At 36.8% G+C, this 26,788-nt stretch overlaps 1 long non-coding RNA gene across 3 annotated transcripts; it reads right to left on the bottom strand.

Annotated features, from left to right (window-relative positions):
* Positions 1-1,370: 1,370 nt before the first annotated feature.
* LOC311445827 lies at positions 1,371-26,513 on the bottom strand. 3 transcript variants are annotated; one of them, XR_014698640.1, is made up of 3 exons: positions 26,472-26,513; positions 3,512-3,614; positions 1,371-1,761 (listed from the first exon to the last, which is right to left on the bottom strand). It is a non-coding gene; the product is annotated as an uncharacterized lncRNA (long non-coding RNA). The 3 variants fall into 3 exon arrangements; XR_014698641.1 differs by lacking the exon at positions 26,472-26,513 and adding an exon at positions 25,476-25,711; XR_014698642.1 differs by lacking the exon at positions 26,472-26,513 and adding an exon at positions 4,181-4,582.
* Between the last annotated feature and the right edge of the window lie 275 nt (positions 26,514-26,788).

The raw sequence follows: 26,788 nt of genomic DNA, 5'->3' as shown, positions 1-26,788 counted from the left end.
CATGGCCTGTTGATAGTGACAGTAAAAGACTCAAGAGATGTATGCTCAATAACCTTCTCCATCAGTTTCCTTCCTGTACAGTACTGGCAGGGCTGCTGCAATGCTGAAATGTTTTTTGACAATCTGTCTTTTAGATTATCAATTTTCCATCTGTTATATGAAGATAATAATACAGTTGTGTAGATATTTGACCTAAATATGTAATTACAGAAGAGAATAAATACATTTTTATGTACTACTTACACTTCAGCCTCATATATGTATTCCACTCTGTATTTTTGGAAAGAGAAAAGGTAATATCTTTGAGCCTTAAAAACAGGGTGGCTTCATATGGACTGGGTGAGCAATGTCCAGGAATCCTTTGGGAGACTGACAGTTGCCATAGGTCAAAAATGAGGGTCTGCTCTTGTAGTTTAAGCACACGATAGTAAAACAGTGCCTGGGAATATGCCCTGGCATGGTTTAACTTCCTAGTATAGGTGCAGCCTTTTCCCATTCTGTGATTTTGTATGAATAGAGGAAATCAGATGTAAGTACAATGGAATGAGGACTCTCATGGTTGAAAGGATACTTTTTTTCCTGAGATAGAGCATAAGTTCCTTGGTAAAATCTGCATGATCTTCACCAGCTTTTAGAAGCTCATCTTCTATTAGGAGGTGTTGTCAATTCCAGCATGCCTTAATGAGCAATATCATTCCACATCTCAGATATAATGCCAGCAGTCAAGGGCTACTCAACCATTTTCATAGAAGCTGATCAAAAACCTTTAGGGTTTTCACTGACTTCCCCTTTCATAGCTTGTTGGAACCACAGCCCTCCTGTTCTCTTCAAGGATCATGCATAAAGGACATCATGGTAATGCTCATGACTAGGTCACTCTTCACCTAGAGGTCACTGTTTACTCAATTTTGCCTTGAAATGTGTGAATGAAGCTCATAAACAAGAAAATCAGCAGGTTTCTGTGTGAACCGGATTCAGACAGACTTGCACAGCTGTAACCGCTACTGCGGGTATTTCCATACTTAGCTCCACAGTGTAATTGCCTACAAAGCCTTTTAGTAAAGAGATGCTCAGCCAAAAGCTTTTAACAAATGCCAGTTCTATTTTTAAAATTTGTTTCAAGATCCTGTGTTTGAAAACCAGATTTTTATTTTACGTGACTTATAGTACAACCTGAAGTTGACCGCAGTTAAGTGCCATGTTTCAACTAGCAGTACAAACACAAATCGGACAGGCAGCAAGGGAAGGTAGAGAATATTCTTCCTACTACCACCTGTCTGTGAGCTTACCCTCTATGAAAACAGTACAATGCCAGAACTTGGGATAATATGCCTCCTTTTCTTGGATGAGATTGCTCTTTATTGTAGAGGTGTCCAGCTGGGGTCCTAAATTACTGCATAAGCCATTCAGGAATGGGCTCTCTTATTTCCCCAGCTAAAAGTACTGATTCTTTTATAATTCACCCACAGACCTAACACAGTTGTTTCCTCCTCTCTCACAGGTACAGGAATTGCTGGAGGCATAAAGGTAAAAGAATCACAAAGCTGGCAACAATTTAGAAATGTTTTAATAAGGGAATTATTCATCAGCACAATGATTCATGCTCACCAGTTTTCCAGAGGAGATGGTCACAGCGTTTTTTTCCACTGGGAGGAGGGAGACAAGGGGCAGACAGGCAAAGCCAGTTCCCAAGATTTGGCTCTGTATTCAGGAGAAATGGATGTGAATTTTCTCATCTTTCCTTCAATATTTTCTCAGCTCCTGGATGTGTGGGAGGAAAAGGAAGTTATTCAGAATCAATTATGACTTTCCACTACATTACTGCATTTTGGATTAGTGTTTGTCTTATGTCTACAGCCCATTGTCTCTTGTATGAACTGATTCCTACCTCCCTATTCTGTTATCTTTCAATCACTCCTAGGTGAAAGCAGTTTCAAGGCAACTGAAATATAAATACCTATAAAAAGATTACTAAGGTATTCTTTTCAGGCCTGATTAAAATCCCTTTAAATGTGTAGAAAGACTTCCAAACATTAAATTGGGTTTTGGTTTCTGTCTATGGTATCTAAACCATATTTTGGAGATCTCTGGTATTAAGCAGTGTTATCCATTCAGGAACTGTAAGATATGACTGATATAAGCCAACCTTAATCAGAAAATGGAGGAAAGAACAAATCGAGGCTGTGACCCCATTAGCAAACAGGAAAAATACACATAATTTTTAAAATATCTGTTTAAATTCAATGAAGTTTCTTGGAGATCCTCCACAAATGATGCGCTGATGGTTCCTTATATTTTTAAAGCTTTCAATCTTCTCACATTATTGATACAGAATTTTCCCCCACCTACAAATTTAGTACATAACAAGAAGGATGTGTTCTATTAACAAAGTTAGATTTTTAAATGTATTCCCTCTTCTATAACTCATTGCAAGCTCTTTACTTAAAGAAATAGGATATTTTTACAGAATGGAAAACTAAATGTTTTTTTAATTGTTTCCAGGTGTCCAAGGACAAATAAAAAGGTCATGTGTTAACCTATGTTTTATATGTAAAAAGGAGTCTACTGCAGATAAATGTATGTGCTGATGTTGACCATTAAATGATCCATTTTCAAGGTGTGTGGCCTTATTAAGCTTGGAAATTCATATACAACTCACACATACGTACCTCTGTTTCTAGTAGCAAGGGTATTTTGATATGTACCAAACACCACAGCCTGGAACTGACATCATTCTTTGGCAGACGTGAATATTTTGTATTGTAATTGCTGGCTTGCATGTCAGTACACTCCCGCTGTCTATTAAACAGAACGATAAACTTGTACTTGGGGTGTTTTGCCAAACCTTTCTATTGGCTAAGCAAATAAAGGTTTCATCAACAGCTAAAGGACTTAGTTTATGTGTACCATTTGCATGTGTGCAAGACAGAGGTGGCTTGGTACACAAACAGTCACTTGAACATTATATTTTTACTTCCTCATTTAAATGCTTTCAGCAAACATTCCTAAGGAACTAGGGTCTACCAGGGGTCATAAACAGGGTCTAAAATGACCTCTATATTTATAACTCTTCCTCCATAGCTAGATTTGAGTGGGAGGTCCCAGATGTGTTCTGTTGTAAAATAAGACCATGAGCATTATGGAAAAAATGTTAACACTCATTGTTACAGTGAACAACATTTCTGGCAGTGACATTAGAAACATTTTAGTTTCAGTATTTAGAAAATATTCAGATAACATGATTTTTTATTCCTACAAATTAACATAAATCTCAGCCTTAACCCCATGTCCCTTCCCCCCCCCCCAAAAAAAAAAAAAAAAAAAAAAAAAAGCTTAACGTTGGGTGAAATGAAAGTTGCTGATGAAAGTTCTAAACTGTTTAAATTGTGTAAAACTACACTTTATCTTCAGAAATAAGCAAACATGCAAGAAAGCTTATACATTAGGTACCACTGTTAAAGAGAATGTTTTCAGTATCAAATAAGGAAAGAAAAGATAAAAGAACACAAACCTGCTGATTTAAGGCTCATTGAGCATTATGGTCTTCTTGAGAACTTACAGGCTTGGTACCTCACATTTCTAATGTTGAAGTCTCCATGAAGTTAGTAGAAATACTGAAAAACAAGAACAGGACAAATCTAACAGCTGGAGAATGTTCTTATAAAAAGTGCAAGTGAGAGCAAATTGGGAGAGGTTGCTAGCACATTGGATGATAGAAACAAAGCCCAAAGTAATCTTGAGAAAAAATCAGGCAATATTCTGGAGTAGAAAAGGCCATCATTCATTAGACATAAATGCAATGTCCTACACAGAGAAAGAATTAATCAATAAGTTACCCTATGTTGCTGGGGCCAAGTACAATTTCTACAGAAAAAAAAAAAAAAAAAAAAAAAAAGAGTTATGAGTTCTATGAGTTAGAAATGTCCTCAGAAATGATATTGTTACAAAGAAGTAAAACATTTCAAGGTGTAAACTTACATACAGACAGTAAAAGGTATGTATGATATATAGTAGAGTGCTTAGAGGTGGGACACCAAACACTGTTGTGCAAACCTTTCCCTTTTACTGAGGCAGAATGAGCTTTATCTAAGCATTCCTGACAGGGTTGGAAGTCTAAGTTCAAATTACACAAATTAAGTCTGCTCCAGAACAACTGCTCCAGGCAATTTAAATCTGTTACTTTTGTCCAGCCTTTAAGTACATGGACAACATGGATAGTCCTCTTGTTCCTCACAGCACTGTTTGGAGAAAAATATCCTGTTTCTTCTCTGTCTCTTTGGACAAAGTAATTCTGATTTCTTTAATTTTCTTTTATAGGCCATATTCTGTGATTCTTGTAAATCATGATTCTTGTAAATCTTTTAATTCCTTTTGGCCCTTAATTTTGTTGCAATACAGCACCCCTCAGTCCCAAGTTGATTGCTGTTTCCTAACCTAAGTATTTCAGTGAGAGAGGAGAGAGAAAGTCTTAAGGAGGGACCTGATCATATCTGATTCTGTGCTGAAATCTGCTTAAGAAGGCATCAGGAGCCACTAAGCTATTGTTATTAATTTTGGGAGATGGTCTATATAACTTGTGTGATATAACTAAAACACATAAATAATGTGATACAATAAAAAATAATTTCGAAATCCTAAATTTGCCGATTTATTTATGTATGTCGATCCAAAACCATATATTCCATAAAAACATAAATCCAGGAAACAAATTCCAAGTGTCCTCAGAACAATGACAACTGTGCTTTGGTAGTTCCTAAGTCATTGACTCCTCTTCAAAGTTCACTTCAAAATTCAGGCTAGGAAAATTCAACAGTCTATTAACTAGAGGGAGCTCTTGCCTTTGCATCTAAGTGGTCAGTTTCATCATAGAAAAGTATATAAACTAGTATTGAAACTGCATTTTTACTTGCTTTAAATATTTTCCCTTTGGGAAAATACTTTAAATTATTAGATATAATTGTATCAGAGATATAATGTAAAAATGTATATATGTATGCTTTTATATATATCAGATTGAGTGTTTCTAACTTTTCTAAAATGCAAAAACATTAGATACACAGTCTATCAACAGATTCTTGGTTTTATATGTCTTTGCTTTCAAACAACAGCTATTTATGAATAAAACGTCACATTCTAAGATGTTTATCTTAGAAAGTTGAGACTACTATAATATGAGTAATAATAATATGAGACTACTGTCACTACCATTCATAATCTATCTTAAGTACATATTATGTATGTAACTTTCTTCAGATGTATTGACATTTGTGAGCAATCTGTATGCATATATGCATTATTTTTCCTTTATTCAGATTCTTTTCCTTTTACGTGGTGTTGGGCCTTACGGTGAAAGCTTGTGCAAGAACTGCTGCACAGTTCTCCAATACGTATCTTATCTCCAATAAACATGCAGAGCACTATTTAAATTGTGTAAGAAAAGTGAGGACACTGGTAGTTGAGGAAAGAACAGTTACTGTTCTTTTCTAGAAAACCTGCCATGAAGGGTGAATAAAAGCCATTAATGAGAATTGAGTTGCTCAGTATTCAGAATCCTCAGCTCATACACACAATAATCAGGTGAATTTTCCTTGACCATGCTGTGGTCCAGCTGCATGTGTGAGGGCAGTCTGTATTAAGGAGAGGTGTGGTGCTTGATTGTTGCTTTGTGCTCCAGCAGCTTGCTATCAACTTTACATTTTTGTTAGCTTTCAGCTTTGCAAGGTGCTTATGTACAGAAACTTAAAGCATGTTTTATATAGTTATTACAAAAATAAGAGCCAGAGTTATATTGCAGTATTCAAAGTTTTTGTGAAATCCAATAGTTAGATGAAATCAAACATTTATCCACTAAAATAATTTCTAATATAAATTAATATAAATTGTTACCTTAGTATTCCTGATAATAATAAAATCAGTATTATTTATATGAGAATGTTTTCCAATTAGAAAAAAAAAAAAAAAAAAAAAAAAAAAAAAAAAAAAAGTTGATACCTGGCAGCTTCTTTTGCTTTTAGCTGAATTAAAAGTTGCCTAATTCAACTTTATTGCCAAGTTGAAGTGTGCTTTTCAACCTAGAACAAATGAAAATACTTTTCTCAGATGCTCACAATGGAAATGATCAATCATCAGCTGAAAAACTTCAGCTACCAGTTTCAATTAAAAGTGTTATTTATTTCTTGTAGTGACATGAGACCTTATGCTGTCTCACCATCCCCATATGCTGGACAAAGTAGTTTAGAGTAGATTTCAAAATACAGGTGAACAGAGCCATCAGCTCTTCTGTTTGTGTTTGTTTGTTTGTTTGTTGTTTGTTTCTTTTTCTCTTTTTTGTATAGTTTTCAGGTCTAGACAGGTACAATTCACATTCTATTAATCAACTTTTTCTTCATACTCATAAAGGTAAAACACTTCCTCTGATGTTGAATGACATCTAATACTCTGAGCTCTTCATCTGACCACCACTTCTCATGCCCATGCATGTCATGCATGCCTATCTTTAGGCTTGCCATGGGGAGCAAGGCCAGGATTGTGCAGTTTCTTGTGCACTTTTTAGGATGAAGGTATCTGAATGGGAGAAAACAGTCATGCACTCTCTATCCCTCCTGGAGCAAATTCCTGAACAAAAGGAAAATGACAACATTTTCCAGGGTGACAACAAGGCTGGCATGCCATGTAGAACTGGTCTTGGCTGTGGGACTCCCTGGGTTGGACAAGGTTACAGCTTAGACACCTCCCTCTGGTTGGAGAGGCCCTGGCCTATGCCAGCTGAAAGGGACACCATGCCAAGAACAAGAACATGAAGTTCCCACTATCAGGCTGTCCTTCATAGACAAAAAGCTCCAGTGCTGTGCTACTCCAGAGGCAGGGTTTTCCCAGGCTTTCTGGCTCCATTCTGCAGCCCTGAGCTGTCTGAGCAAGAGGGCAAAGGCCATTTTTGCCCTATGAGATTGATCCTGGACAAGACACAGATTACACTAACAGCAAAACAAATAGGGTGAGTTTCCACGCTGGTTTAAATAAGTGAGTACATGTATTGCTTGCTTGGATTAAGTTGGGCTCTCTAAAATGTTCTATGGGCATTCGAGTTTGGGGTAAACAGTAAGCTCTGTTTTTTTTATGCCTTCAGGCTGTCTTCAGGGCCCCACTGGGAGAATGGAATACAAATGTATTTGCCATTAGCAGATTTTTCCAGAGTTGGTTGTGGAGTACATTGTAGTAATCATCTCCCTTCTCCCACTTCCCATTTAATACTTAATGGTGTACTATTATGTAAATGTTATATGGATCTTCCTCAGCTTGTATGACTGAGGGATGAAAGATGGCACAGTTGATCTTAAGTCTGCTTGCCAATTGTCTGCTGTTCCATAGTCTCAGTTGTTCACATGGGTGAGTGATGCCCTCTTTGTATCAGTTATGCAAGGTAGTGGTTATACATACATTATGTTTAATTTTAGGATTCCTGTCCTATTGCCATATTTCTGCATGGCTTGTCATTAACCAAATAGATAATAGAATTCATAGCTAGGTACTACACCCTATGCTTTCTATAAGCTACAGTGGGTTTGATTTCTCTATAATAATAATGCTGTGTCAAGCAGAATACAATTATGTTTTGTTTTGTTTTGTTTTGTTTAATTTAACTGATTAGAAATGCATCAGTGGTATGTGCCTAATTTTATGCACCCAAATGATTTTTGTTGTTGTTTCCCTGAGGGGACTACGGTGCAAAAAGTTAAATGTACTGGTGTGTATGTAGATGAATCACGTTTATTTGAAAATCCTTAATTTGGGAGATATTTTATTATTTATTATTTAACACAGGATAACTCAAATTCCGTGTTTTAGGAAATATTTTTGAAACTTGAATTGTCGGATATCTTTTTACATTCTCAACTTTGACAGAAAAGCAGGCTTCATATTTTACTGTTAACCAACAAATTTCAGTCCGTTTTATATGCCAAATTTTTACATTGAGCTAAGAAGAATATAAAGACAATATGAGTCAACTCTACAGCCAATATCTAGATGTCCTATCTCTTCAAGGAAAGGAAAATTTAAAAATAGAGTTTGCCTTGATATCTTAAATTTTTATGTAGACTTGACCATTTTCTCTTGAGTTCTCATAACATTTTAGAGTGTTCATAACTTGTGTTCATAACCTTCTGTTTAAGGTAAACAAGAACATTTCTTATTATCAACTTGATTTTAAGAAGGAATCTCTCTGGTTGCTTTTCTTTTAAAATGGAAAAACAAGTGTCCGTATTCACCCTCATGTTTGTAAAATCCAGTTCTTCACATATTCCATTCAAAGCTTCCAAATGGTACATAAACAATAAAATTCAAAGTGTAATGGCAGCTGCTTGTGATAGACATGAAAGTATGTTTTAAAGTGATGCTTGCCATATAAACTAAAAAAAGCTATCTTAGAGCAGTTGTGAATTTGAGCCTGCTTTAGTAGAAAATATTTATGCTATTTTAGACAGGCATAACGTGAAAGAGATTAGCTTCTGATTTTGAAAAAGGATGAACAATTGGAAAGCATGATCAACTACAGAAAGTCAAAATGAAGAAGACTCAGTAAGGATGAGCCATTTCCCTCCATAGCTTTGTACGGTATGCATGTGTATAGGGCCAGGTGCAAAAGTGTTGTGAGTGGAAGTATCTGGGTAACCTTTACTATTGCATCTTAGAGTGTGTACAGTATGGGATAGGTTAATAGGGCTTCTGCCTACACTTGTTAATTTGAACTGTATTTATGCTCTACTCTCTCTCCCTCTACCTCATCCTCTCTCTCTCTCTCTCTCTTTTTTTTTTAAATTTATTTTTGACATCTTTAAATGTCATGTAATAAGATCATTGCCCTGGAGAAGATAATGATACTGTTAATTGCTTGAAATATGTGTTATCAAAATTGCTGCGAAGTGGATGCTCTTTGTACAGGGTAAGGATTCTTTTCCTCGGTTTCGAGTAAGTTCATCTGAGCACCCTTTTCCTCTATTTCCTCACTTTAGAAATAACTTTTATTTCAGTATTGCCTAGATGAATCTATATCTGTCCTGGCTTGACTCACTCATTCCTGTCATTCAACAGTATCTTGCTTCTTTAGGGAAACAAATTGGAAATGGTACTCCAAAATCAGACACTTTCTCTGTATTGTTTTCTGCCTGACCACTGAGAACTAGTTGCATTTCAGTTTGCATGGAGGATACTAGCAAACAATTTGATTCCGAGTTAGTTCTAGAGTTTTGTTTTCTGTCTATGAACATTTCCTTAGAAAGGCAGAATTCTGCTGCATAACTGTTGAGTTGCAGGGATCATGGCTTTTTTTTTTGCAATTGCTATTTCTATTCTGATATTAAGTAGGAAGTAGATTCTATTTGCTGGACTTATTCTTGTTTCTAATTGCCTTGTTTTGGGGGAAATAAGTGTGATCAAAACACCAGTCAACAAAATTACTGTTTAGTGTATGTGGTGATCTGCCACTTGCAGAGAATGCTAGTCCTGTGCAGTATAGGCAAAGAACAGCCTAAGCAAAGTTTACTTAACTGTTCAAAATGGGAGTTGTGCATGAATTTCACGGTTGTGGAAAGCTTGACTGGTCCTCTGCAAAACAATGAGAGTCACTCAGAAAAAACTTAAAATATCTAGGGATTGACTTTCAGAGGGTCCTGATGTACTTAATTTTTAACTTCAGCCTATCTCAGTTGAAGAGTTGCATCATCTTGACACTTATTTATTCAGGTGTTAAGAAAGGCATTTCACAGATTTTAAAATGGGACATGCTAAAAACAAAAAAAAAAAAAAAAAAGAAAATGTTTTTAATAGCAGGTTACTGCTTTTTCTGTACTCTATCTAGTATGTGGATCAAAGTTTGATATGTTGAAGCGTTCATGGTTATGGAAAAGAAATATGATTGCGTTAAGCCTAACAAGTGAGACATGTGATACATATTCTGATCCCAGGTTTCAGAAATGAGTTCCATAGTCATCTACTATGCAAACTCAATCTGTGATGTCTCTTTTCTCTTGCTACGAAAATGGTAGCTTGATAAAGAAAGTTACCACTCAACAGTTTGGGATAATGCATTTATCCCCTCACTATTGAGGGTAGATAATTTAACTGCTTACTTAGATTCACAGAATCATAGAAGCATCTAGATTGGAAACAACCTTCAAGATCATGAAGTCCAACCATCAACCTGACTTACCACATCTTATCATTAAACCATGTCCTTTAGTATCATATCCATATGTCTGTTAAATATCTTCAAAGACTCCACCGCTTCCCTGGGTAGCCTGTTCCAATGGTTCTTCATCCTCTCTGTGAAGAAATTTTTCCTGCTGTCCAATCTAAACCCCCTCTGGCACAACTGGAGACTGTTTATTCTCATCCTATCACTTTCACCTGAGAAAAGAGACCAACACCCACCCCACTGCAACCTCCACCCACCTCACTGCAACCTCCTTTCAGGTAGTTGTTGAGCACAATGAGGTCTCCCCTCAGCCTTCTCTTCTCCAGACTAAACAACCCCAGTTCTTTTAGTCACTCATTATTAAGTCAGATTTTCTAGTTTGTTCAGCAGCTTCATTACTTTTCTGCGCATATGCTCAGGCAACTCAAAATCCGTCTTGTGGTGAGATGCCAAAACTGAACACAACAGTTAAGGTGCGGTCTCACCAGTGCAACGTACAAGGGGACAATCACTTCCCTAATCCTGCTGGCCACACAACTTCTGATACAGGCCAGGATGCCATTGACCTTCTTGGCCACCTGGCTACTGGCTCATGTTCAGCTGGACATCAAACAGCACCCTCAGGCCCTTTACTCCTGGGCGAATTCCCAGACACTCTTTCCCAAACCTATACTCCCCCATTCAGTCATTATGACCCAGGTACAGTACCAGGCCGCTACCCCTGTTGAATGTTCTGCGATTGGACTCATCACACCAATCTAGCCTACCCAAATACCTCTACAAAGCCTTCCTCACCTCAAGGAGATCAGCAGTTCTGCCTATCTTGGTATTGTCTGCAAACTTACTGAGTGTGAACCCGTCATCCAGATCAGTGAAAAAATATTAAATATAACTGGCCCCAGTACTGAGATCTGGGAAACACCACTGGTGATTGGCCACCAACTGGACTGAACTCCATTCACTGGGACTCCTTGAGCCAGGCCATCCAGACAGTTCTTCACCCAGAAAAGTGTACACATTTCCAAACCACGAACAAACAAAAAGCAGAAAAGTTCAGAATACTGCCTATTGCTTTACATAACTGCATATTATAGTCTTGAATGATGATGTTCAACAGTAATAGGAAGTGTCCTTGTTAAGACTCTTAAAGAATATCTGCTAAAATATCCACAGCACTATGGTATTTTTGTGCCTTCCAGAAGTGCATTATGTAGTGCAAAGAAACAGTTCCTTTTTCTTTCTACTCCAGAGGAAAGAATTGGACACACAAGCACAGGGTTTTTTGGGATATTGCAGTCCTCATGAACACAATATTATGTTACTCTGCAATGAATGCTGGTAGTCCTTTCACTGCAAAAGACAGTGTGTTTTTTAGAGAAATCTGAATTTTCCTTCTGCAATTTCAGATCAGAATTGAGAAAGCTCTGTCTACTGCAGAGATCTGCTACATGGTGTGGTTGTTCCTAGGAAAGTTGGCTTTGGATGAAGATCAAACTGTACAGAAAAAGATTAACCTTCAAAAAACAAAGTACTGCTGTGCCTGGGGATTATTATTAGATGTGCCTGTAACTAAGCTCTAGTAATTTTTTTAATGTGCATCAGAGCATGTTCTTCTATTTGAAAGGGTCAAAAGTGCTATATGTGACAGTAAGAGCTTAGTATTTAGAAGATAGCCAAAGACTTTTAGTTTACTAAATTTGTGTATGTGTCTTCAATTACTCTCCACCATGACTGTCAACTTTCCAAAGGTGCTTTCCCTTGTCCACCAGCTACCTTCCTCAGGTTTATCTTTGTCTGGTATCCCAGTACCTCATGTGGACTGTTCCAAGCATGGAACAGTTCTGGAGCTCAGATCATGAATTATTTAATCTACATGTTTCTTCTAATTTCTTACAAATCATTTGCAAACAACCTGCAAGTAAATTTGTGAGTAGGATCAGAAAAAGAAGTATCCCTTTTCTAATAATCTTACAAGAACCTTTTATCACATGTCCCTAGACATATATCTTAGAATGTGTAAGAGACTCATTTTCCTTGTCAGTAAATAGTTCACGTAGTCATGAGACTGTTTCTAGCAAATGTTTGGAGTATGGTTTGATCTTTCAAAATTATTTCATAGATTGATCTGTTTAAATGAGTGGAAAATCAGACTGATCTGAGAATCCAGAGATTTCTTCCGTGAGTTGTCATGTTCTTTCTACTAGACATGCCTATAATCAAATACACCCTTGGTAATTCAACAGGAAAATGAAAGAGAACTATCTCTAGAAATGAAATTATGTACAACAAAGCCACAGAACCATTGAGCCAGTATCAATTTTCAAACCTAAGAGAGAAGTGTTACTATTTTTCAAATGTTTTTTGTTTGTTTGTTTTCCTCTTTGAAACCTAGCATGTATAGCGCAATGAATTCTGCAAGAAGTATTCATGCAGAATAAGGCAGTGAGATCATTTATGTGTCCAAGTTGTCCTTTCTGCAAAGCATCTACTTGACTCAAAAGCATATCGTTCTCACTTTGTACAATACATCGGTCTTTTATATTAATTTCTGACAAGTTGACTTCTAAGTTGCACCCCAATGCATTGCTCACATTGACTAAACTTTGCAAAATCAGCTGTATCTAGATATCAAGGCCTAAATGATGACTACATTGTGATTTTTTGTTTTGTTGTCAAATAATAGTTATTCAATCAATTGGTTATATGATTCAATTCCAAATAGTTGAGCAAATAGGATAACAGTTATGAAATCCAGTTAAGTGTATAACATTGACAAGCTGGAGTATTTCTACTAACTAGAGTTTTCCTGATCCCTAATCCTACATTTTTTTTCAATATAGAGGAAATATGTATCAAGTTTATTAGACCCATATCTCCCAGATGCATTCATTAGCCAAGGTCCTTCCTGTCTCAAAGGGTGTTCCCAGTAAATGTACTTTGGCTTGCAGTTGCTGTGATCTGATTCAGAACGGGAAACTTCAGAATGATATCTCCTCTTCTCATGGTACTTGAACTGTTTTTGAGCAGAGATGATCATGAAATTATCATTAATGACTTCTAATTCTTTACCCTTATGTGATGGAGTTTTAGACTACTGATGTATTGCTTAAGTCAATAAGTCCTTTTTTTAAAAAAAAGTTGAATAATCAATGCAAGAGCTCATCTTAACATTTTATGTTTAATATTGAAGGAAAGCATGAATTAGCCATGAGTTAATAGCTATAGACCTCTCTCAAATGATTCATAATATCAACACATGAGGCAAGGATGAGACAAACTGTACCACTGAATTTTGGATTAGCAGTTTGGAGTACATGTCTACAAACAACAACAACAACAACAAATCTAAAGGCTCAAATGTATACTAGAAAATACGGCATGGAAAGGGCTTTTGAAGAAGGACTTTTGAGAGGGGACTGGAAAAAATAACTATAATTATATGGGGTGGGGAAATAAAATCTATGTGTACTCATACTGATAAAGTCACTGTCTCGGGATTAAAGTCGAGGACACCCAAATGGGTAGTCAAACTTACAAATCCCCAAAACTTCAGCACAAACGTTGAATAATGCAATAATTTCTCGACAGTGAATTTAACTTCCTATCAGAAATCAGGAAGAAACAAAAAAAAAATTAAAAAATATAATAGTTAATCTTTAGATATTAATTAATATATTGTTCTCTATGATGAATTCAGTGTGGATTTTTGAAGAGGAAATCATTCGTGATCAACCTGATAGCCCACTGAAATGAGATGACATTTGGTAGGTGAAGAGAAAACAGCAGATGTTGTTTATTGTGACCTTTTCAAGCCTTTTGACACCCTTGCCTGTAACATCCTCATTGACAAACTGGTGAAGCATGGGCTAGGAAAGTTGATTGTGGAATGGATTGAGAACCAGTTGAACAGCCAGTTTCAAATGATTGCCATTGGCAGCAGTCCAGTTGGAGGCCAATATATATCAATGAAGTGGTATACCACAAAGGTTGACAGTAGGTCTGTTTAACATCTTTAATCATTTGGACAATGGGACCGCAGCAAGTTTGCATATGACCCAAAACTGAGAGGAGTGGCTGACACACAGACAGTTGTGCCACTATTCAGAGAGGCTAGAGAAATGGCCTGTCAGCAATCTCAAGTAATTTAAGAAAAGTAAGTGCTTAGTCCTGCCACTGTTGAAGAATAACCCCATGTTCCAGTACAGGCTCAGGACTGACTGGCTTTATAGAGATGGAACCGGAAGTCATGATGGGCACCACATTGAACAGGAGTCAGCATTGCATCCTTGTGGCAAAAAAGACCAGCAATATCCCAGGTTATATTAGACTCCGAATTTACAGAAGGTCAAAGTGGCTGGTTCTTCCTCTTTGCTCAGCACTGATGAGACATGTCTGGAGTCCATTTCTGGGCTCTGCAGCACTAGAGAAACAAAGATGTACTAGAGCAAATCAAGTGAAGGTCCACAATGATGATTAAGGAACTGGAGCATCTCTCATACAAGGAGAGGCTGAGATCTAGAATTGTTAATTCTGGAGCACCAAGGGAGGTCTTATTCATGTGTATAAATACCTGATGGAGTGGGGAATAAAGTAGAAAGAACCAGGCTCTCCCCAGTGGTGTCCTGTGGCAGGATGAGAAGCAATTGGCACGAAAGGAAATACATGAAATTCCATATGAACACAGAAAAACATTTTTTTTTTCTGTGTGGGTGGTCAGAGATGGGAACAGATTACTGAAGAGTTATGAAGTCTTGTAGAGATTCAAAACATGACTACTCTAGTTGACCCTGCTCTTAATACAGTGGGGTCTGCTAGATGACCTCCAGAAGTCCCTTCCAACCTCAACTATTCTCTGATTTGGGGAAACACTGAATCAAAAAAGAAGAAGAAAAAAAAAAAAAGACTGTGAATGCAGAGAGTTTCATTACAGAATAAATATCACATAACATGATGGAGATATTTCACTCTGTTCTGCAACAAGTTTTCATTAAAGCTATCAAGGAGTATTAAAATGAAAGTGGACTATAAGAAAAATACCAGTAAGAATGATTTTGAAAAGATTCAGTCAGGCCCTTTTGACGTAGAAAAATTAACTGTAGATACTTAAAAGCAACTACAATTTACTAGAAGAGATGGATAAACAAAAAGTTTTTTTAAAACAGGAACGAGTATTAGACATGAATGGCAATTTCTTTTTACCTCCTTAGAGTAAGAAAAATGATATATATTCTCTTGTGAAAACTAAATATTAATATTTGCTCTGTGCCAAGGATGTTTTTGTTTCTTCTGTTTTTTCTTGTTGCACAATGTCTTTCTTGGCCTAAAAAGTCATAGAGAATCAGCTGATTGAAATGGTATTTTACACTACCATAGGGCCATATACAACTTGCCTTGAGAAAGGAATGTAGAAGAATTGTCAAGAACTAGGCCAAACTAAAAGCTTTTCAGTCTTGATAGTATATCCTGCAACACACAGGGAAATATGTCACAACTGATGGGCTCTACAAGCAACCCAAGTTCCCATCCTGTCAGGCTGGATACTGATAATGAAGGGAAGTGGAATCAGTTGTGTCCTGAACTATATTAGTTACTGATCTCAGCTCAGCACCAAGTTTAAAGAATTCTGCAATCTTGTTAACTTATGAAAGCACATATGTCATGTGAACAGGGGTCGGCACATGGACAATTACAATGTTACAATGCTGTTTGTAATGAAGGACCAGTTTGGTAGTAAGGTGTCCAAAGAGGAATAATTCATAATGGTAAGTTTTCAATATCACCTGTCAAACCATTGCAGAAGCATAACACAAAGGCTTCAATGACCTCAAATGGACATGGGTGCATTAACCAGAAGAGTACAAGCAGCAATTCAAACACTGCAGATCTTGCCCAATTAATTCCATTGAGACTGCTTCATTGTTTGAAGGTCAAAAAGTGAAGAATTTCAGAAGTTATGAAGATCATTTAGTCTGATCTCAAGCCAAGCACAGGACCCGAAATGTTATAGGCTGTGAAACCAAAAGATTAACTGCTTTGCTGCTCTAAGGATTAATTGAAAAATCTACATTATATTAAGAGTCCAGATATGATGTATCTCAGTCAACAGATAAGAGATTTTTTCATTATGCAGCAATATTAATATCATACTTGCTTTGTTAATTACGTTAAGGGAAAATAAATGTCTTTTGTTTCCTAATATCACAAAAATGTGTTGCTTTTCTCATCAACAGGGAATATAACAGAAAAGTTGTAACTGTAGGAGTCATTTTCCTTAAATGGAGACGCTTTAATTTTGGAGTCTTTAATGGTACACTTCTGTTTTGTTGACAGAGCCAACAGACATCAGTGGAGTAGCTGTCTAGCTTACTTTTGTGTGCTAGTGTACATAAGAACTGTGATGTGGAATTCAGCCAGCTTGATTGTTGTCATGTTTGTTGTGTTCAGAATTGAGCAAAGATTTGTCAAAGCAAAAGGCTGGTCTTCAGCTCTACCCTTTCATCAAATTAATCACCTATGATGTTAAAAAAACATATATAAAGTATTCATGTATAAAGCAATGTAAACCTTTGTTGGATTTTATACAAACATGCACAAATATATGTATGTACGTATCCAGTGTAATCAATACAGAATTTAAAGAGACACAACGCATTCTTATTTTATTTTACCTTGGCCCTGTGTCTATTTGTTTAGTCTTTGGTTGCTTGGTGACTGTCAAGTTTGAATTAAATCTCTTTCCTTTTCCTACAAACCTCACTTATTTGAGAAGGTGGCCAACAGGAAAACTGGCTTTGTTATTTATGTTTCCAACTCAGAAGCTGTCCCAGTAAAAATAAAGTGTCTTGGAATTAGACAAGAAATCGTTGCATTCACAGAAATGGGCAGTGCCACCCTTTCCCTCATTCCCACCAGGGGTCAATGAAATTCAAATAAATATTGTGACTCATTCCTTTGCTCAAAATTTCTTGCTTCAGTAAATCATAGCTTGATTTACTGAGTGACGTAGTAAAGAAGGCTTGGAACATGGTGAAATACATATACAGGTGCACAATAGGAGCCGAGTATAACCAAAGCTGATTTACTAACATCTTACAATTTAATTGCTTCACATTTTTTTCCACAGAAGTGTGTGTTCTTATGTCAATATGTGTTTTTGACACTAGAAGGACTGTAGCCACTAAATTTTTATACATCCTCTGTGTACCCTTTCCACTTGAAAATCAGGATTTATGAGCTGAAAATGAATTGCATGCTTCATCCATACCGTTTTTTTTTTTTTTTAATTTTAATTCAAACCTTACAACACCATCTCAACTTCTTTAGGCTTCATGAGCTTCATTTTCATGGACACATTCAAATGCATAGGATTAGAAGGATTTTATTTTTTTTCTTCGATGAGTGCATTGCATTTTATTGGATAAGGAAAGTTAAAAAGATAAAGTGGTGCATACACTTTCTGTAACTTTCATAATTTTATACAGCTAATGAAGAATGAAACATTACTATATCTTGTGGAAGAACGTAAAGACAAAAAACATGTTGAATATTTGTGTCTGTGTTCTTGATGTTCTGTCACAAACAACAAGCTCCTTGCTTCCAAAGGAATGGGGACATGAGTGTCTTTCTGTTTACCTCTGTATTAAGGGTCTTCCTGCACCCAACTACATCACTCCCTTAGTTCAAATCAGAAGTATGCTTTTAAGGAGAACTCCACATTTTTCATTTGGATCATGGAGCAGTCTCACGTGTGTGAGAATGATGCCTTTGAGATAAAATTAAGCTGAAAAGGCACTTGATACATTCAAGCCATAAATGGACATTCAGTACATGCTACAGATTCAAACTAATCCAAACTAGAACCTCCCTGTAGTGTTAATAATATAGGTTTCTTTTCATCCGTACCAGTTCTTTCATTCAACAGAGACACTATTTGTGAATGCAGACATAGACCTGCTTTGTGGCAGACTGGGTGTGCTTTGAACCTGAATGGAGGAGGAGGATTCTGTTGTACAACTCCTGACATTCAGAAATTTTCAAATGACACTGGAGCCTCGGTATGTTATACACCCCCCCCCCTCCCCAAAACCTGATATGCTAAGATGATACATAACTGCAGGTAGACTTCTGGTTTGTCTTCAAGTCCTTGCTCTACTAGTTCACTCTGATTCAGGCAGAAATTAACTTCAGGAACTTAGATGTCTTTTGACAAGATGACAAAAGTTTGCGTTTTGGTTTGATGCTGAAACCAATAAATTTAAAGAGAAGCTTCTTTATACAGAAAATATTACAGATGATTCTTCTGGGCTTCCAAAGGAAGGGGATATTTAGGGCTATCTGATTGCTCTGTCTAGACATGGAGCTGTCTGCTGCCACCGCACTGGGGACCTGTGTGGCATCCTACTTGGCTTGGTCTCCTTGTGAAACAGCCCCGCTTTCACTGCTCCCTCACTGCTGACTACGCTAAAATCTATTTTCAGCCTTCCCATCTCCTTGGAAAGTAACTTCTGACACCCTCTTGTGTTCTTCACTGTCACAGTGTAAGCTGAAATGTGAGATAAGGTCTTGAGACAGGATGTGATGGCCATCTGTAATTTGTAATAGAGTCAGGATTGTGGTGTAGAAAATCAAAAACTACATGCTTGAGTCATTGAAAATCCTAACTTCATGATAATACACTGGAATTTGGAGGTATAGGATGAAACCTGCATTACCAAAGCATAAGATAGCTTTTATCATAACAAGCTTATCCCTTGAGGGAAGGGATGTGGATGGTTGGTGATACATCCTATTTCCTTGTGCTCTGTATTTCTTCTTTATGAAGAGTGAAGTCTTGGCCTTGATTGTACCTCTGAACTCCCGAGGCTGGGTGAAGACCAGCTGTTCAAACAAAGCAGAAATGATGTCAACTACTGGCACACGGGAGAAAACACAGTGAAGAATTCTGGGTATGTAGGAACACTGAGATTTGACATTTTTACAAGGAAAGTAAATGCATGGGACATCCTAAATTCCTACCTATTAAAAGAATCTTGTTAAGAAATGAAGTACAGTGATAGAAATGTCTGACTGGATTTGTACTTTAAAATGAGGTTACCATAACACTTGATTAATGCTGTTTGAGTCATACTGCAATTGCAGTGCATATACATACTGTGCAAAGATTTATTATGCAGTAAAAAAGTCTCATTAGAGAGATGTGTGGATATTCGGTGCTATATTAACCTCCTTTTAGCTCCAGGATAGATTTAAAACCTTGTTCTATACATTTTATGGAAAGCTGGCAATTCAAGTACTTTCTTCTGACAATATTAGGGACATTTAGATATTTAGCATCCTTTTTTGATTTAAAGAAATAACAATTTTATGCTCTTAAAATTAGGAAAACGACCAAAAAAAAAAAAAAAGTGTATTAAATACCAATTTTTAGTACTTATTTCTGTTTATTTTGTTTATGAGTTTTTTTTTTTTTCATTCTTTTCTGAAACGTTTCTATGCATTTCAGTGCAAATTGGCTATCAGAAATCTTTTATTACTAAGAAGATGGGTACATTTTCTTCCATCTTTCTTGGGAATTTAATGGGAAAAAAAAATCTGTGTGAGCACGGACTAGCATGAATATTTTAAATTCAACTTTTTCAGAGAGTTAAGGCCAAATTCAGATCATCACTAAACAAGTGAATTGGAATTCATTGTTTGTAGTAATCTTTGTTTCTCCATAACTCATTTTAGAGGAGTCTGCAGATTTCAAAATCTTTTGAAAGAGGGCTTATTCGCAATGTATAGACCTTGTGTAATATGGTGGATGTCTTGTCACCTTCTTATCCCCACACTTACGATGAGCCCTCTCCATTGTCAGATGACTCCCCATCCTCAAAGAAGTTGGATGAGACACAACTTTCGTGGACCAATTTGACAAGAAGACTTGAGAGCTTGAGGCATGTTCTATGAAGCAGTCACTCAAATTTAAGCTCAGAGTTCTGGAACTAGGTATAACTTCTTATATCTTAACATCTGACAGCAGATAGCATCAGCATCTAGTGAGATATACAAAATTATCTCATGATGAAGCTAACATTTTGATTAACAGTTTCCTCAGATTAGTTAATTTTGAAATTCCCTAATAACTCTTGAAATAGCTTGTCCTTGAGTGAAAAAAAGGTAAATATGTAGTTAGACTTAAAAAAGGCAATCACATATGATCAGACTGTATGACAAAGAACCTCTTATAACTGGTTTAAGAAAAACAACCAACCACCACCACCACCAACAGAAACAACAACTAGAAGTTGTTTCTGAAGGAAGTTGTTTCTGAAGGAAAAATGAGTCTTGGGACCACATTGTTGCCCTAGTCATCTGTGAGGAAAAGAATTATGTGAGTATGTCTTTGTTTCATCTGCCTGAGCCAACTTGATTTTTTTTAACCAAATTTGTTAGATGAATGATGTTTACAAGGACAGTCAATTCCTAAAAGTTTCTTGAAAACAGAAAGCCAGGAAGAGAACAGTAAAGGGTGAATAAGTTGCGCCAGGGAAGATTTAGGTTGGATATTCTTCCTAATATCCAACCTAAATCATTACCAAAAGGGTTGTTAGGCATTGGAATAGGCTGCTCAGGGAAGTGGTTGAGTCACCATCCCTGGAGGTCTTTAAAAGACGTTTAGATTTAGAGCTTAGTGATATGGTTTAGTGGAAGACTTGTTAGTGTTAGGTTGGACTAGATGGTCTTGGAGGTCTCTTCCAACCTAGATGATTCTGTGATTCTGTGAATTATACTATGGAGTATGGAGGATTGAGTATCCACTACTATGGAGTACTGGAGTTTTCACCCGTCTTTTAAATAAGGGAGAATTTGGGGCTGGACTTCACATATTCTTGGCTACAAGCCAACATACTCGCATTAACAAGAAAACTTGTTTTTACTTTTTCTTCTTGTATGAATTTACTTGGTGGTGGATCTTAGCCTTTATCTAAAAGTAGATCTAATTTCTAATGAGAATGCCTGGATATTCTCAATGCTGTCATAAATTTTACCAAGGAAGGAAATATTTGCCTGAATAGGCAAATTTTGCCTCTGATAGAAGATACTTTCCATGAAGACTCCTCCCTCCCCATACCATCTTTTCTTACACTGTGTCTACAGCAGAAAAATAGATTCATGGAGACAGGTAATTTGGTGAAGTGCAGGGGTGAGATAATTTTAACTGAGAGGTATTGAATAGGAGAAGAAAATGACACAAAGCTTGTTTCCACCTTTTCAATAAAAATAATTTCCCATCATCCCTTGATCCCTCAAACTTTTCAGCCACATTTACAGCTTTCTCCAAGACCTTTCTCCAATGCCTCCAAGGTTAATATAAACCTTCTGCTATACCTGTGTGATGGATGGTACCTGTTGGAGTCACCGGTATGAGTATGAGTCACCAATGATGAGTAACCTGAAGCAGACTGATATGAGGGCCTTTTTGTGAAATATTAAGTCTCCAAACCTGACTGCCAATTATAAGCAGCTATCCTCAGAGATCTGAAATCACAGTAAAAGGTGGTGTGTATGTATGTTGGAACTGGCTGTGATATTCTCCCCACTACATTGTTAATATTTACAACTCAATTGAAGACATAAGTAAAGCTGAAACTCACATTATTTATTCTTGGAATCGGTATTTCGTTTTCCCGAAGAAAGTTAGGAAAGATGTGTTTCTTATTCTCCATGTTAGCTTTTATTCAGTGTCACAGCCATCTGTAAACTGTCTATAAAAATAAAGAAAGCCTCTAACTAGAGATCCTAAAGATGTTAGGATCTTAAAGATGTGTGTAGAGTCTCTGATGGGCTCTTCTGCTGCCAGGAACACTTTCCTCTAAGTTTGTTTATGTACTCCCTCTGGTTTTGTCTGTAGAGTTAACACACATGAAATGTTTCCTGGAAATAACAATATGCTGTAAAGCTTTTATAGTTGTAGTATTTTTTTTTAATTTATTTTTATTTTGCCCTTGGCAAATGGCATTAGGGAAATTTTCTCTTTGATATGCTAATTAAGACGGTTTTCTTTAAATGATATCAATCTAAATTCTGAAACTAAGCAGCTTTTTTTTCTTTTTTTTTTTTTTTTCCAAGTAAAGAGTAAAATGAATTAAAATATATGATTTAAAAAATTAATCTTCCTTCCTCCTGTGGACCCACATCCTCAGAAGATTACCACAAAAACATTTTTTTTGTTATCTGTATGGGTCATCTTTAAACTTTTTTTCCAATATGTGCTTAGATTTACATAAGAAAATACTTGCTTACTAATTTAAAGATAAATCATGAGTGCTCTGGATAGCTATTTTTATCATAGCACTAGCAGCACTCTAGAACAAATAATCCATAAAATGTCTTTATACATAAAATGTGAATATCACCCTTATTCTCTCCAATCCTATTTTTAATTATTTTTAAATAATAACTTCTAAATGTGGCTAATTTTTAAATAAGCATAAAATTTATGGAATACCCTGTCACAGAATCACAGAATTTCACAGAATCACAGAATTTCTAGGTTGGAAGAGACCTCAAGATCATCGAGTCCAACCTCTGACCTAACACTAACAGTCCCCACTAAACCATATCCCTAAGCTCTACATCTAAACGTCTTTTGAAGACTTCCAGCGATGGTGACTCCACCACTTCCCTGGGCAGCCTGTTCCAATGCCTCACAACCCTTTCAGTAAAGTTCTTCCTAACATCTAACCTAAAACTCCCCTGGCTCAACTTAAGCCCATTCCCCCTCGTCCTGTCACCAGGCACATGAGAGAACAGGCCAACCGCCACCTCACTACAGCCTCCCTTGAGGTACCTATAAAGAGCAATAAGGTCGCCCCTGAGCCTCCTCTTCTCCAGGCTGAACAAGCCCATCTCCCTCAGCCGCTCCTCGTAGGACTTGTTCTCCAGGCCCCTCACCAGCTTCGTCGCCCTTCTCTGGACCCGCTCAAGCACCTCCATGTCCTTCTTGTAGTGAGGGGCCCAAAACTGAACACAGTACTCAAGGTGCGGCCTCACCAGAGCCGAGTACAGGGGGACTATCACCTCCCTAGCCTTGCTGGTCACACTGTTCCTGATACAAGCCAGGATGCCGTTGGCCTTCTTGGCCACCTGAGCACACTGCTGGCTCATATTCAGCCGACTATCCACCATCACTCCCAGGTCCTTCTCTGCCTGGCAGGTTTCCAACCATTCCTCTCCCAGCCTGTAGCTCTGCTTGGGGTTATTACGCCCCAGGTGCAGGACCCGGCACTTGGCCTTGTTGAACTTCATGCAGTTGACCTCAGCCCATTGGTCCAGCCTATCCAGATCCTCCTGCAGAGGATCTGTCAAATGCTTCCACTAGCTGATTTAAAGCTGAGCTATGTAATAGATCTAATAATTTTTCAACATAACTGCTTTATTTGGAAGGGTGTTTAATAAAAGTTAATATTTCTAATTAAGTCTGAAAATAAAAAGGAGGGGAAGTCATTGTCCTGATTCTGGAAGAAATGAAATCCTGAAGGTTTTAAATGTTTTATGGAAACTGTTTTTGCAGCTTTATCTATCTAATAGCTGTACAAGAGTTTAAGCATTCTTCATTAAAAAAAATAATAAATAAAAATAAAAAATAATAAAAAAGGACATCTAGCAACACAGCTGGTATTTATTTTCCTATATCTTGTTTAGAGCTTATATTAATTGAAGTCTGATAACTTAGTTGTATCTTACAACTAAGAACCTTAGTTGTACCTACAGTTGTACCTGTACTGGAAAATGATTGGTGTGCAGAGATTTTTGCCTTGATAGAAGAAACAATGATTACTGCTACAGGAAGGTGAAAATAAAAATATTACCTTACTTTCATGTTTTTGAAAGATAAGGTATTCAGAAATACTAGAAAGTACTGTGAAAGGCAATCAGATCTGGTAATTAGTATAGAAAAGCATAACTGCATGTTATACACAGTAGTGCTTTAAGTGTTATTTCCATAACTATGGAAAAATGGATTTGTATTCCAATATTGTAACACTTCAATAATTTAATTACTTTGATCATAAGAATATATGAAGTAATTCTTAAAGAGGAAGAGAACTTGTATCACTGGCAGCTTAAACCAAAAATGAACAGTGAATTTCCATTTAAGATTTTAGAAAACTTCCTACTTGCAGTGAAGATCATTCATCTTCACTATAAACACTTTGAACAGAGCTTCTTGTGTATCACAATATTGGTGTACCAAGTAAAATAATTAAAAATTATTGTATATTCTGCCAACTTTTCCACAAACATTGTCCTTTAACACACATACACACACACACACACACACAAAGACACCAAGTATTAGTACTAGCATGTCTCCCGGTTTCCAAATTTGAGAGATAAGCTGCATTACAATGTGCCCTTTACAATTGTCATTGTAATAAACCAGGGTTCTGGGAATTTTCTCGCAGCAGTACAGTTCCCAGTGACCTTCACTGGTAATGTGTATTGTATGAGATTCATGTGTTAACATTTCTCAGGAATTTCCCAGACTGTCTTGCTGGTATTTACCATAGTGCTGCAGAATGAGGCATTGAGGAGGAGGAGGCAGGGAAAAAGCATTCTGCAATTTCCTTTCAGAACATTTACAGATATTTTTCCCATCTCAGCATGTATGTTTCAGAGGCAGAAGGATTGGGCACTCGGATTGTTGTCTTAAATGAAATTCCAATCAGTATAAAGCCTGTCTTTCTAGACAGCCATTAATTTGAAGGTGTGCTGGACAAAAACGTGCAGCTTGCTTAAACAAATGAAAGCCAATGTGCAGCCTTGAAATCAGAAGGACAGAGTTATCTATACAAACATGTTTTGATGCACATGCATAAAATTAAATGAGAAATGATGAGGTTTTTGGCAGTTTCAAATCTAAAAACAGGTACTGTACTTAAATGAACATGCATCAGGAGACCTAATTTAAGCATCAAAATTTGACACTTGCAGAATTTTTTCTTGTAAAATCCCTGTAAAGTGTCACAACTGGCACTATCTATCCATAACATCCCACTGTGAGAACATTAATTTAGAACTGATTTCATCTCCTGGTCTTTTAGTTGTTTGCTAGCCCTAAATTTTAATTCTCTTGAAACATTCATTTCTGAGATCACAGTAAGTATCCTTGAATCTGTATAGCATGGCATAGTAACTGGGCCTGAGTGGCTCACCTTGAGTAAAAACTCAACTCAGAACACCTATGTTCTTTCAGAAGAACAAAGAGAATGTTAAGAGTACAGAGGGTTTTACTTACTAGTGTATTTCCTAGGCTAGGAAATGGGAGCTCAGCCCTGAGATCTCCTGCAGAAGTATGCAACATACAGCCGCCTGCAGCTGAAGATAAGAACAATCTTGCTGAGGTAATATTCATCACAGGAAGTGTTTATATTATTTGTCTTTTTATTTGCTGTCCAGTTACAAATGGCTATACTTTTTTTTTTCCTTTTTTTTTTAAATGCATATGCTATTTCAAGAATTTGCCAGAAGAATTCTGATTGCTAGTTTATTGCCACATGTTGTTTGTCTACTGATTAAAGTCATAAATCAAGCACTTTAGTTTATATATATTAAATGTGATGTCCATAACCAGCACAAGACTTACAGGAATTAGAAAAGACTTTCTTAAAAACTTAATGTAAACAATGCTAAGAGTAAACACATTCCGCATGGTCATGAGACAAGGAATACTGCTTTTCATCTAGGTATGTGTATGATGTCTACAACTATACATGAAGCTATCCCAACAATATCACAATAAAATTAAGCTTACCTCAATTTCTGAGGTTAAGAAACTCAGATAAACTCTGTGGATAAACTCTGTGAATTAGACAGTTTCATAAAGAAGGCATGCAACAGAGCTGAGAACCGAACCAGAACCTGAGTTTCGGATAATTACCGTAGTCACAAGCACATCCATAATCAGAACAGTGTGTTTTAAAGACCTTTTGTGCTTGTTGCTTTCTTTTTCGTCAGTCTGCTTGTCATCAAAAATGAAGCGAAGAAGGAATTGAATGCAAAGGGAAATACTGAGATGGATTTTCTACAGCAAATTCAGATGTCTTTAATCTATAAAAGACAAAACTTTATAACACAGCTTATTAGAGGAATGAAATAGTTACTTCAGAATGAACTGATTTTATCCTATGGTGTAGTACGTGGACACTTCAGTACACTCTTGCCAGTACTCATGTATTTTGGATGGAAACTGAGGTCAATACAAAGTGCTCTTAAATATCAGTTTGTTTCTTACCAGATCAGCCGTTTCCTCCCCCACACCATGGTTGACTGGTCTTTTCCTGCAATCAGGAAAAACATTACTTTCCCATCAAACTTTTAAGTAAGCATACATGAGGTGCATATTTACTCCATTAACTACACAAATTTGAAACTAAAGTGAATATTCTCAGTTTGTGATAGTTGATAAGGAAAGCTTTTTTGATGGTCGAGCTCAGAAAAGTGGGTTGTTTACTCCCCAGATGCTCCGCAGTTTGGAAGGTCAAATTTTCTACCCAGGAAATTTTTTTTCCAAGTTCAGCACTGAAAGCTGTATTTATAGTTAGCAGGTAA

Source organism: Aythya ferina (genome assembly GCF_964211825.1).
Source record: "Aythya ferina genome assembly, chromosome: 1".
Classification (NCBI taxonomy): domain Eukaryota; kingdom Metazoa; phylum Chordata; class Aves; order Anseriformes; family Anatidae; genus Aythya; species Aythya ferina.
Note: the sequence above shows the minus strand (reverse complement) of the source record. Positions and strands in the feature narration are given on the sequence as shown.